Source organism: Equus przewalskii, chromosome X (assembly GCF_037783145.1).
Source record: "Equus przewalskii isolate Varuska chromosome X, EquPr2, whole genome shotgun sequence".
Lineage (NCBI taxonomy): Eukaryota > Metazoa > Chordata > Mammalia > Perissodactyla > Equidae > Equus > Equus przewalskii.
In genome coordinates, this window is record NC_091863.1 from 617,842 (window position 1) to 630,000 (window position 12,159).

The 12,159-nt window shown below is 44.8% G+C and overlaps 1 protein-coding gene across 2 annotated transcripts in view; it reads right to left on the reverse strand.

The window, feature by feature from the left end:
- Positions 1–1,480: 1,480 nt before the first annotated feature.
- The window catches only part of DHRSX (dehydrogenase/reductase X-linked), a 136,280-nt gene continuing 125,601 nt past the window's right edge, over positions 1,481–12,159 (reverse strand). For both annotated transcript variants that reach the window (XR_011536002.1, XR_011536001.1), the window contains one exon: positions 1,481–4,722. The gene's annotated coding sequence lies outside the window, so the exon portion shown is untranslated. The remainder of the gene's footprint in view (positions 4,723–12,159) is intronic.

Genomic DNA, 12,159 nt, shown 5'->3' on the forward strand with positions numbered 1-12,159 from the left:
GGGAGACAAGGAGGCCCCGAGGGGCACAGGGGAATTCTGGGGAGCGCGTCCTGCTGCCTTCAAGGTCGTCTCAAGGTCACAGAGCTCACGCGGACCCCTCGTCCCCGCCACAGAGGAAAAGGAGGGAAAATGCGATTCTCTGCTTTTCTCCAGGGCGTCAGCAAATCCTCCCGCCGGGGGCTGGAGAAAAAGCAAAGCCCCCTTTCCACGCGCAAGACGTCTGTCCGTCTGTCCGTCTGTCCGGGCCCGGGCTGCATCCTTTGCTGTGATGGGTCAGGCTCTCCAACTTCATCCCGGGAAACGGTCCACGAGCTCGTCTGATGGATAATTGATCCCGAGACACCCGGACTGGGGCAGAAGGCCAGAGGGATGCCCTGGGACTGACTCATTTAAAAAAAATTAAAAAAAAAATTAAAAAAGAGAGAGACATCGCTTTGAAGAATTCGGGATCATTTTTGCAAAAATAAATTCAGCCTTTTTGATATAAAGATCAATGCGAGGCGCTGGGAACGGGCAAGTCGAGCCTCCGAAATATTGCAATATGAAATGCAAATATAGCCAAAGTAAACGGAAATGACTTTAAATTGATCCCGTCTTCTCGCCGGTAAGTATGGCGGAGCGAGGAGGCAAGTGTGCGCGTTGAGCGGCCTCCTCCAGGAAGCCCTCCTCTCCATCCTTGATTCAGGGCCGCCTCCTCCAGGAAGCCCTCCTCTCCATCCTTCATTTAGGGCCGCCTCCTCCAGGAAGCCCTCCTCTCCATCCTTGATTCAGGGCCGCCTCCTCCAGGAAGCCCTCCTCTCCATCCTTGATTCAGGGCCGCCTCCTCCAGGAAGCCCTCCTCTCCATCCTTCCCTTCATCACACCTGCAAAGACCCTGCTTCCAAACCAGGTCCCGTGCAAGGGTCCTGGGGTCGGGACATGAATGGCAGGTGCAGGCTGTGGAAAGGGTGTGCAAGCTGCACGGTGCAAAGACCCTGCTTCCAAGTCCCGTACACGTTTGGGGATTCAAATGTGGGCATATTTTTGGGGGGCCGCCACTCAGCCCCCTGCAATAAGACCAGACAAAAGTCGCTCCTCTGGCCTTCCTTCCAGCTCCCCTGGGAGGCTGGCGACATGATTGACAGCAGGAAGCCCCGCCCACTCCCAGGGAGCACTTCCTGTGAGCGGCTGGGCTCCGAGCAGATGCTGCTGTTGCATCAGATGCTGACCAGGGGTTGGGTCGGTTTTGGGGTTTAGGGGGCCGCTGAGCGGGGCTGATGGACACTGATGGCTTGGGGGAAAATTCAGGGTTTTTTCATAAAAGTGTTGACCTTGGGGCATCCCTAATGATCGCTGTTTTAAATTCCTTGTACCAATGCTCCGCTGCAGATTTTTGGGGGTGCAATTGGAAATCAGGGCCCCGATGCTTTTAGATTCCTATTTAGAGGCAGACGGACCCCTGGAAATTCTGCACCCGGACCCCCGTTCTCTTCTGCCACCGTTTTTCTTCTTTTGAGCCAGATTCATCCCGGGAGCTTCCATTTTTTTGTTGTTTTTTTTTCGTTTTTTTTCTTTCTGCCAATGGGATGAAGGGGCCCACTTGGGGTAGAAATAGTCGCCGAGAAGATAGATGCGGCTTTTAAAAAATTTTATCCGATCGAGGTCACATCGGTTTACAGCGTGGTGTCCTTTTGGGGGGACATTATTATATATTATTATATATCCGTTTCTGTGTAGGTGGCATCATGCTCATCACCAACAGTCGAGTTTTTATCTGTCACCCCTTGTGCCCACCCATAACCCCGTTCCCCTCTGGTCACCACTCATCTGTTCTCTTGGTCCGTGTGTTAGTTTATCTTCCACATACGAGTGAAATCACACAGTGTTCGTCTTTCCCTATCTGGCTTATTCCACTTAACATCATTCCCTCAGGGTCCATCCGTGTTGTTGCGAACGGGTCGATTTTATCCTTTTTCAGGGCTGAGTAGTATTCCATTGTATCGGTTCTGCTTCTCTGGGGCCATTAAACACGCATCTGGCTGGTGTGTCATCAGCCCATTTTTTTCCCTGATTGTAGGGTTCTTGGAATAGATCGTGTTGCACAAAGCACAGAGTTCCCATCTCCCAGGCAGGTGGCACAGACTCGCCCCGGGGTGCACGGATTTTCTTCACCTCCTGCCAACATCAGATGTGGAGGCCCAGCGCATCCGTCAGGGGGACCTAGGTGTCTCTGTTCCATCGGGCCCCATCCACGAGTGCAGCGACGTTTCTCTCCTGCTCTCCTGAAGGCCTCGGAGAGCCGGCCGCTGGTCCGGGTGTCACCCCTTCACGTCAGCAGCCAGGCTGCCTTCCCGAGTCAGGGAAGGACCCGGCTTTCAGACACGCGTCAACCCTACGCCGCCCGGGAGGAATTTGGGCTTCGCCAAATTTTAAGGTCACGGCAGACAGAAGTGTCAGATTCAGTTCTGAACTGCGGGGTTTTTTTTTTTTTTTTTTTCCTCCTTGAGGAAGATTGGCAGCGAGAGACAGGATTTTAGAAATCCTCCCGGCTCTTTGCACAGAATTTTTTTGGTCAAAGGGTTTCTGCGTTCTGGGCCGTGTTCATTTACGGACGTGCCAGTGACGGGGAGGGATTATAAAAACAGAAAGCAGAATGAAAAACCCCTGAAAACCCCTGTTTTTAGGAGATAAGAACTCGATTCCGGCTCCAGACGCAGAATCGTCATCATTATCCTCATTTCAATAAAAACGGCTGGCTAAGCCGCTTACCCTCATTGAAATTCCTGAGATCTTCATTCATTTTGGGTGTTTGGCTCAAAAACGAGTAAGTTTATCTGGTTCTTTTCCCAAGGGGTGAAGCCCGATGGGGGAGTGTGACAACTTATTTTTTTTTGAAGAAGAAGATTGGCCCTGAGCTAACATCTGCTGCCAATCCTCCTTTTTTTTTTTTTTTTTTTGCTAAGGAAGACTGGCCCTGAGCTAACATCTGCTGCCAATCCTCCTCTTTTTTTTTTTTTTTGCTGAGGAAGACTGGCCCTGAGCTAACATCTGTGCCCATCTTCCTCTACTTTATATGTGGGACGCCTACCACAGCATGGCATGACAAGCGGTGCCATGTCCCCACCCGGGATCTGAACCCGTGAACCCCAGGCCGCTGAAGCGGAACATGCACACTTAACCGCTGCGCCACAGGGCCAGCCCCCCTCCCTCTTTCAAATAAGGTCGCCTGGTGGGAAACAAACAGCAAGTGAGACGCCCACGACCGGGTCCCCCGCTTCTCAGCTAAATTGCACGTAGGACGGAGCTGGACGGGACGTGAAGACCGACAAGACTCCTGGACTCACGCGGCCCCATCTTTGGACGGAAGTCCAGGCTGCTGTCACTCATGATGCGGCCATAAAACCCTAAATACCGCGTGGCTCTTAAGACATATTTTCTAATTGCCGGAATCGAATGTCTTCAGACGTCTCCGTTTGAAGGGAAATGAGGACTTTCGAGGCGCTTTGCAATTTGTGCCATTTTGGGAAATCGGTGAATTTTTTAAAATGCAAGTATACGGCCAGTGGACGAGCTGGAATTAACATTGTCCTTGTGGAAATGAGACTTGTCTTCTCTGGGTCCCAGAAGGCAGGGTCTGTGTGCAATCAACAACCTGAATGGCGGTGCACGGTGAAGTTTCAAGGGTGTGCACCCACCCCGGGCCGTTCATTAGTCATGTTAGAGCAATGCTTGGGGCCAGCCTGGTGGCGGAGTGGTTAAATTTGCACACTCCACTTTGGTGGCCCTGGGTTCAAGGTTCGGATCCTGGGTGTGGACCTACATGCCGCTCATCAAGCCATGCTGTGGTGGCGTCCCGCAGAGAAGAACTAGAAGGACTTACAACTAGGATATACCAGTACGTCCTGGGGCTTTGGGGAGGAAAAAAAAAAAAGAGGAAAATTGGCAAGTGATGTTAGCTTAGGGCCAATCTTCCTCACCAAAAAAAAAAAAAAAGAAAGAAAAAAGAGGAAAATTGGCAAGCAATGTTAGCTCAGGGCCAATCTTCCTCCCCCCCCCAAAAAAAAAAAAAAAAGAGGAAAATTGGCAAGTGATGTTAGCTCAGGGCCAATCTTCCTCACCAAAAAAAAAAAAAAAGAAAAAAGAGGAAGATTGGCAAGTGATGTTAGCTCAGGGCCAATCTTCTTCAACAAAAAAAAAAAGAGAGAGAGAGGAAGATTGGCAAGCAATTAGACTCTTTGTTCCTGCAACGATTGTCACCGGGCGATGGCACAGGAGGACCCTGGCATCATCGAGGTGGGAGCCATGTTCTGAAAGTTTAATGCGTCCGCTGGAACTCAGCAAGCCCTTCATCCGCTCTGGCTGGTGTTTCTACAGTCAGGCTCCTTTTGCTGCCCGTCGCGGACCTTGTCAGTGACTTGGTGCAAGGAGGAGGCTGGGAGAGCAGCGTTCCCATGGTGCTTTGCAAGAGGCACCCTAGCCATCGTGCAAGCAGGCTGTGCCGCCTGCTCAGAGGGTTTCCCCATAAACAGAGATTCGTGAGCCCCTGGATGTGGGCACGCTCTTCCAAAAATCTGTGTCCTGACTTTTTTCAGGTTTCTCATCACACGCATGTTCATTGCCGAGTTCGATCCTGCAGCCTTGCTGCGAATTACTTGAATTAATTATTATTTCCCTCTTCTGAGACGTTTAGCTTGTGTATTTGTCTCCCCGGGGCGCCGGAACAAACTGCCCCAAGCTGGGTGGCTGGAAACAGCAGGAATTTATTCTTTCTCATTTTTGCAGAGAGATTTGGAGTCATATATATATATAAAATATATGTCTACATTGTAATACATACGTAATATAATTGTAATACATTGTATGGTTGTATAATTGTAATGCATACAATTGTATGTATTACATGCAATTGTAATATATGCATATATATTGTTACAACTGTATGCATTACAATTATACAATGTATTATAATAAATTGTTACAATATACATGTATATACATATATTACACATGTAATACAATGTATACATAAATACGGGCAATAGATACATAACCTATATTAGCTATTATTTTATGAGCACAAAGTATATATATATTAAACATATGCACATACACAAATTATATATTGTGTATATGTGTATGTGTATAATATACAGATGTACTATAATTGTAATACATTGTATGATTGTATAACTGTAATGCATACAATTGCATGTATTACATGCAATTGTAATATATGCATATATATTGTTACAACTGTATGCATTACAATTATACAATGTATTATAATAAATGGTTACAATATACACGTATATACATATATTACACATGTAATACAATATAAACATATATAAATGCAATAGATACATAAACTCTATTAGCTATTACTTTATGAGCACAATTACTAGTACCACTATTCCAACCGCTACCACAATTCCTGCTACTACTACCACCAATGTTACGACAACAATTAGTACTGCAACAATTACTGCTACTACTACTCTTATTACTACTACTCTTAGTACCAGTGCTACGGTTGCAACCGCTGCTACAACTATTGTTACTGTAACAATTAGCGCTACTACTACAACTACAGCAATGACTGCTACTACCAAAACTACCACGGCCGCGAGTATTACCACCATTATTATGACTGCTACAACTGCTGTCACCACAGCAATTATGAGTACTATGACGACTGCTGTTCCTAGTACCACACCTGCTGCAGTCATTATTCTTCCTGCTACTACAACTATGAGTACTAGTACACTTGTATGAGTGCTACAACTGTGACGACTACTGCTGCAGATGCTCCTTCTAGTCAAACCACCATAACTACGGCTGCTACGACTGTTCCTATAATGAGTGTCACTCCTACAACTCGTGCCACTATTGTGACTATTGCTCCTGCAATGACAATTACTACTCCTACTATTACTACTCCTCCTACTGCTACTACTACTACTAGCTACCACAATAACAGTTACTACTCCTACTATTACTACTCCTGCTCCTACTACTACTAGCTACCACAATGACAATTACTACTCCTACTATTACTACTCCTACTCCTACTCCTACTACTACTAGCTACTACAATGACAGTTACTACTCCTACTGTTACTACTGCTGCTCCTACTACTACTAGCTACCACAATGACAGTTACTACTCCTACTATTACTGCTCCTACTACTCCTACTCCTACTAGCTACCACAATGACAGTTACTACTCCTACTATTACTGCTCCTACTACTCCTACTACTACTAGCTACCACAATGACAATTACTACTCCTACTATTACTACTCCTGCTCCTACTACTACTAGCTACCACAATGACAATTACTACTCCTACTATTACTACTCCTACTCCTACTCCTACTACTACAATGACAATTACTACTCCTACTATTACTACTCCTCCTACTGCTAGTACTACTACTAGCTACTACAATGACAGTTACTACTCTTACTATTACTGCTCCTACTACTCCTACTACTACTAGCTACCACAATGACAATTACTACTCCTACTATTACTACTCCTACTCCTACTACTACTAACTACCACAATGACAATTACTACTCCTACTATTACTACTCATACTCCTCCTACTACTACTACAATGACAATTACTACTCCTACTATTACTACTCCTACTCCTACTCCTACTAGCTACCACAATGACAGTTACTACTCCTACTATTACTACTCCTACAACTACTAGATACTCCAATGGCAATTACTACTCCTGCTATTACTCCTACAACTCCTCCTCCTCCTCCTCCTCCCACTCGTCTTGATCACAGTTCCGCTTTCTAACTACTGAGTAGGGTCCTCCATGAGGTAAAGGGACGACGCTGAAATTTCTGAAATCACAAAAGATGAGACATTTCAGCCGAGTCGCGGACGCCGGGTTCCCACCATCGCTCGCCTCGGGCCTCTTTCTCGAAGAAGCACAATTTTTGGTGGCACGCGCCAGGTAAAGGGATTTTTAGCAAATAGTCTAATTCTTAAAAAGACTTCCCATATTCTAAATTTTGTCGTGGAACGGCGTTTCCCACGCTCGGAGGAGCACCAAATCGAACAGATTTCGATCGACTAATCTCGTTTTCGTCCCTCAGAGAAGGAATACGCAAACCGTTTGGTCCCAAAGTCAGAAAATCCCCGTTAAGGGTATTGGTTCCTGTCCCACACGGCTCGATGGATCCGAACACGGGTTTGAGCCGGGTGCCCCCTGAGTTTAGCTAAAATATTTGAGAATTATAATGTCTCACTCTTGTTTTTTTTTTTTTTTTGATGTTTTTTGACGTCTGGATTAAGAAGAAAGCCTCTTGACATCGTCTGATGGCTCTGGAGGCGAGAATCGAGACCGTGCCCAAAACAGCCTGATTTAGGGGAGAAATCTATTTCCGGGCAATATTCACTCGTTTACGTAGAAATCGGTTTCCCATCTGCCAGGTGACTTTCCAGCCCTGCACGATGATGGAGTGAAACAGAGTGAATATTTGTGGAATTTTATTTTATCTTTTTTTTTTTGGACAAATGCCACCACCATATGTCCAGAACTGGTTCTCTTTCCAGTTTTCACTGAGAACTCCGCGTATCGTCACTTTTCAGTTTTTACGTCTGACCATACTCATCTTCTGCAATTTCTATAATGATTGCTTCCGACCCCTCGATCCCAAATTCCTTGGGAGAAAATGCTCCTTCTCACAAGTTGGATTTCGGAAATTATCTCAATATCGCTATTTTCCTCTTATTTTGCTTTCCCCCCAGCGTTTTATGCTTTCCTCTGCATGCCGGAAACATTCTCTCATTGTCGGTTTTCTGTTTTCCCAAAATTTGATTTCTCAGAGTGCAAACTGCCCACATCGATATTTTTAACTCAGCAGTCATGGTATTTTTTTTCTATTTTGTGCAGACCATTATGTCAGTTTGCTCATTTCTTAGAATCCAATGTTCCAATTTCCTCTGAATCTTGGAAATCTTATGTATCATATATATATATATATATTTTTTTTTTTTTAACTAAAATCTGTTCTTCCTTTTTCGATAACTCTGGTTTGTGTTTTGCTCTGTTTTATGCTGAGCCACGTCCAGCTAACACCCTTCCACGTTTTGGGTATCGGAGCGCCACCCCAAGCTGCTTTTCAGGGTGGACACTAATTTCCCCCTGTTTGAACAGCCGGTCGTTTTAATTGGAGTTTGGACCTGAAGGGAGGAGTCATAATCTTGACAAGAATTTGCCCTCGGGAAGACGGGCAGCGACTTGTGGAGACAAGATGGTGGAAGACGACACGAGGAAGGAGGGAGCGTTTGCAGAAACGGGAGGCAGTGAGCGCAGGCCATGAGAGTATTCAGTCCACGCCAAATGGTCTTAGAGGAGCACGAAATACGAAGGACCTTTTGGGGCAGAACAAATGTCTCCATAGACGTTTTGGACAGAACCAAGTATGACCAGATACGAAGGACCTATTGATGTGGATCAAATGTGGACAGGACCAATTTCAAGGACCTTTGGTGTAGACCCAATAGATCATGGACCAAGTGTCTCATGGATGCTCTGGACGGGACCAGACTTCAAGGACCTTTGGTGTAGACCAGATATATCATGGACCAAGGGTCTCATGGATGCTCTGGACGGGACCAATTTCAAGGACCTTTGGTGTAGACCCAATAGATCATGGACCAAGTGTCTCATGGACGCTCTGGACTGGACCAGACTTCAAGGACCTTTGGTGTAGACCAGATACATCATGGACCAAGTGTCTTATGGACATTCTGGACGGGACCAGATTTCAAGGACCTTTGGTGTAGACCAGATATATCATGGACCAAGCGTCTCATGGACGCTCTGGACGGGACCAGATTTCAAGGACCTTTGGTGTAGACCAGATATATCATGGACCAAGCGTCTCATGGACGTTCTGGACGGGACCAAATGTCCCCTAAAGATGATGGGAGCCCCAGATGACCAAGACACAGAGCGCCGGGGACGATTCTTGTTTTTGTTGGTTCCAAAGGCAGCCAGATGGCCTGTCTTCTGGGGGAACGACCCCATTTGTCTCTGCAAAGACTTCCTCCGCCATTAATCATGTCGGGTGTGCAGGATCTACAGTTGGTTGCTCCGATATTCTATAGCCACCCGCTGTCCCCATGAAGTCTGTCGGTGTCTGCTGAAATGATCCCGTTGGCGCGTGGGCGACAAGAACGCACTTGGTGCTCATGCTTCTCCGACTATGACCAGAGATGGGTCAACTGGGGCGTGAACTGGTGGGAGGACAATTCACCAGCAGACCCCCACCTGGACGGGAGGGTCCGAGATGGCTTGAAAATGGCTCCTTGCCCTCCGGGTTCATCTTGGGAACCACCCGCATTGGAATCATCCTATTTCAACGTCAAGGAGTCAACCACCAGGCCCCACCGGGGAGGTCTTCATCCCTCGCCCCAAACAGCTCCCCTTGCTGCATAGACAGGGTGTGTTGTAGGATGTTCCCAATGTGCAAAGATTTCATTTCCAAATCAGGGCAGATTCTGAGGTTCCGGGTGGATGTGAATGATGGCGGGGGGGGGGGGGCACTCTTGACCCTAGCATTGTAATGCCCTTACCTAACATTTCTGCTGTTTTTCTGTTTTTTTCCCCCTCCATATTTAGTTCTTCCAATGACTAAGTAGTTGTATAAATGGAATAAATAACTGAATAGTTGCAGAAGTGGAATAAATAACCGAATAGTTGTAGAAATGGAATAATAATAATTGTATAACTGAAATAATTGTATACTTGTATAAATGGAATAATTGAATAGTTGTAGAAATGGAATAAATAATTGAATAGTTGCAGAAATGGCATAAATAATTGAATAGTTGCAGAAGTGGAATAAATAGCTGAATAATTGTAGAAATGGAATAAATAAGTGAATAGTTGTAGAAATGGAATAAATAACTGAATAATTGGAGAAATGGAATAAATAATTGAATAGTTGCAGAAGTGGAATAAATAACTGAATAATTGCATAAGTGGAATAAGTGTGTGTGTATATATATATGGTGTATATATATGGTGTGTATATATATGGTGTGTATATATATGGTGTATATATATTTGTATGTATACTGGTGTATATATATGGTGTATATATGGTGTATATATATATATATGGTGTATATATATATATGGTGTGTATATATATATATGGTGTGTATATATATATATAGTATAAATATGGTGTATATATATATATACACCACGGTGTATATATATGGTGTATATATGGTGTGTGTATATATGTGTATATATGGTGTGTGTATGTGTGTATATATATATATATGGTGTGTATTATATATATGGTGTATATATGGTGTGTATATATATATGGTGTATATATATATGGTATATATATATGGTGTATATATATATGGTGTATATATATTTGGTATATATGGTGTGTGTATATATATATATAAATACCAAACATATATATATGGTATAAATATATACATGGTATATATACACACACCATAGAATTATTCCTGAGGCCATAAAGAAAGACAAATGATGACATTGCAACAACAGAAGAGCCTGAAGGGACTATACACTGGTGGAAATAAATGATAAAGGAAGGAAGGAAACAGGCATGATTTCAGTCATATGGGGAAGATAAAGAAACATATAGATAACGAGAACAGATTGGTGATTACCAGACGGAAAGGACCTAGGGGAAGAGTAAAACGGGTGATGGGGCACCAGCGTAGGGTGACGGAGAAAAACTAGACTATTAGTGGCCAACACGCTGCCGTCTATACGGAAACTGATGTATAATAATGAAAAAAAAAAAAAGAAGACCACGTGGGTAGTTAGAGACGGATCCTTGGGAAAATTTTAACGGAACGTTTGCTATCGGCAGCCCAGACTTGGAGAGCGGGAATTAGCGCTCCATCTGCTTGAGGGTGGAATGTCGACCCAGATTATCCACTCTTCCCCTGCAGTATGAACCTTTTCAGTCACATATTTATAGCCGTATGGGTCGACGGCTATTTATCCCATACATTGGGTGATAACGCAACGCTCCTGTCTTTTGTTGCTCCAAAAATAAAGGATTAATTTCGAGGTCAAGGACTCGGGCTCCACAGAATTATGTACATCACCAAAATACCAAAGGATCATGAAAATATCCAAGACATTAAAAAAATAGCTGTTAATATGCCAACCACGGAGGGGGAAAAAAAAAAACAAGAAAAATGAATGTGGACATGGCACCCCTTGGCAAGCCACGCTCTGGCCTTGGTTTATTCAGTATTAAAGTAGAGGAAGTGGGCATGGATGTTAGCTCAGGGCCAGTCTGGGCAAAAAAAAAAAAAAAAAAAAAAAAAGGAGATTTGGGAGCAGTTAGCTCAGGGCCAATCTTCCTCAGCAAAAAAAAAAAAGGGGGGGGGATTGGGAGCAGTTAGCTCAGGGCCAATCTTCCTCAAAAAAAAAAGAAAGAAAGAAAGAAAGAAAGGAGATGTGGCCCCTGGAGATTCTATCAAACTGCAAATCTCCCTAGGAAGGGTTATGTTTTCACTAATATTTTGACAAGCCAGAAAAGACGCTCTGAGGCTAAGATTGGAATTTATGGATAAGATTAGGTCAGGGACATCATGAAAAACAAAACGGAAAGTAGAGACTCTAGAGGAAAGTCAGCACGTCCTTGGGCACCCTGGGCCAGCGTGGAAGGGAAAGCTCCCGGGTGGTGGCCTGGCTGTTGTGTCTTCACGTTTCCTTCCATCACTGTCGTCCTGTCCTCCCTCTTTTCCACCTGCTCGCCCGTCCTCGTCCTCACTCTGGTGCGGGTCCCTGCCTCGGTTTACCCACTGCCTGCGAGACTCTGAACACCTTTCCCGTCTGAGGCCCTGATTCCTCAGTTGACCCACTTGGGTTTCCAGACTGTCACCCTCCTATTTTTGTGAACGAAGCGGCTGTCGACACACTTTGACATCGCCCTTCGGCCAATTTCCAAAGTGTTGCCACCTTTCCCTACTTAGGATTTCCCAGTTTTTCGGTGACAGACGTCAATCCTATGAATAATCATAGAGAGAGAAAAAAATATATAAGTTGTTCACATAGGTCTCAAAAACCTGGAGCGACATTCCATAATGCACGTCATCCTCCGAGGGTGAACTTCTTCCGACGGTCCGAGCC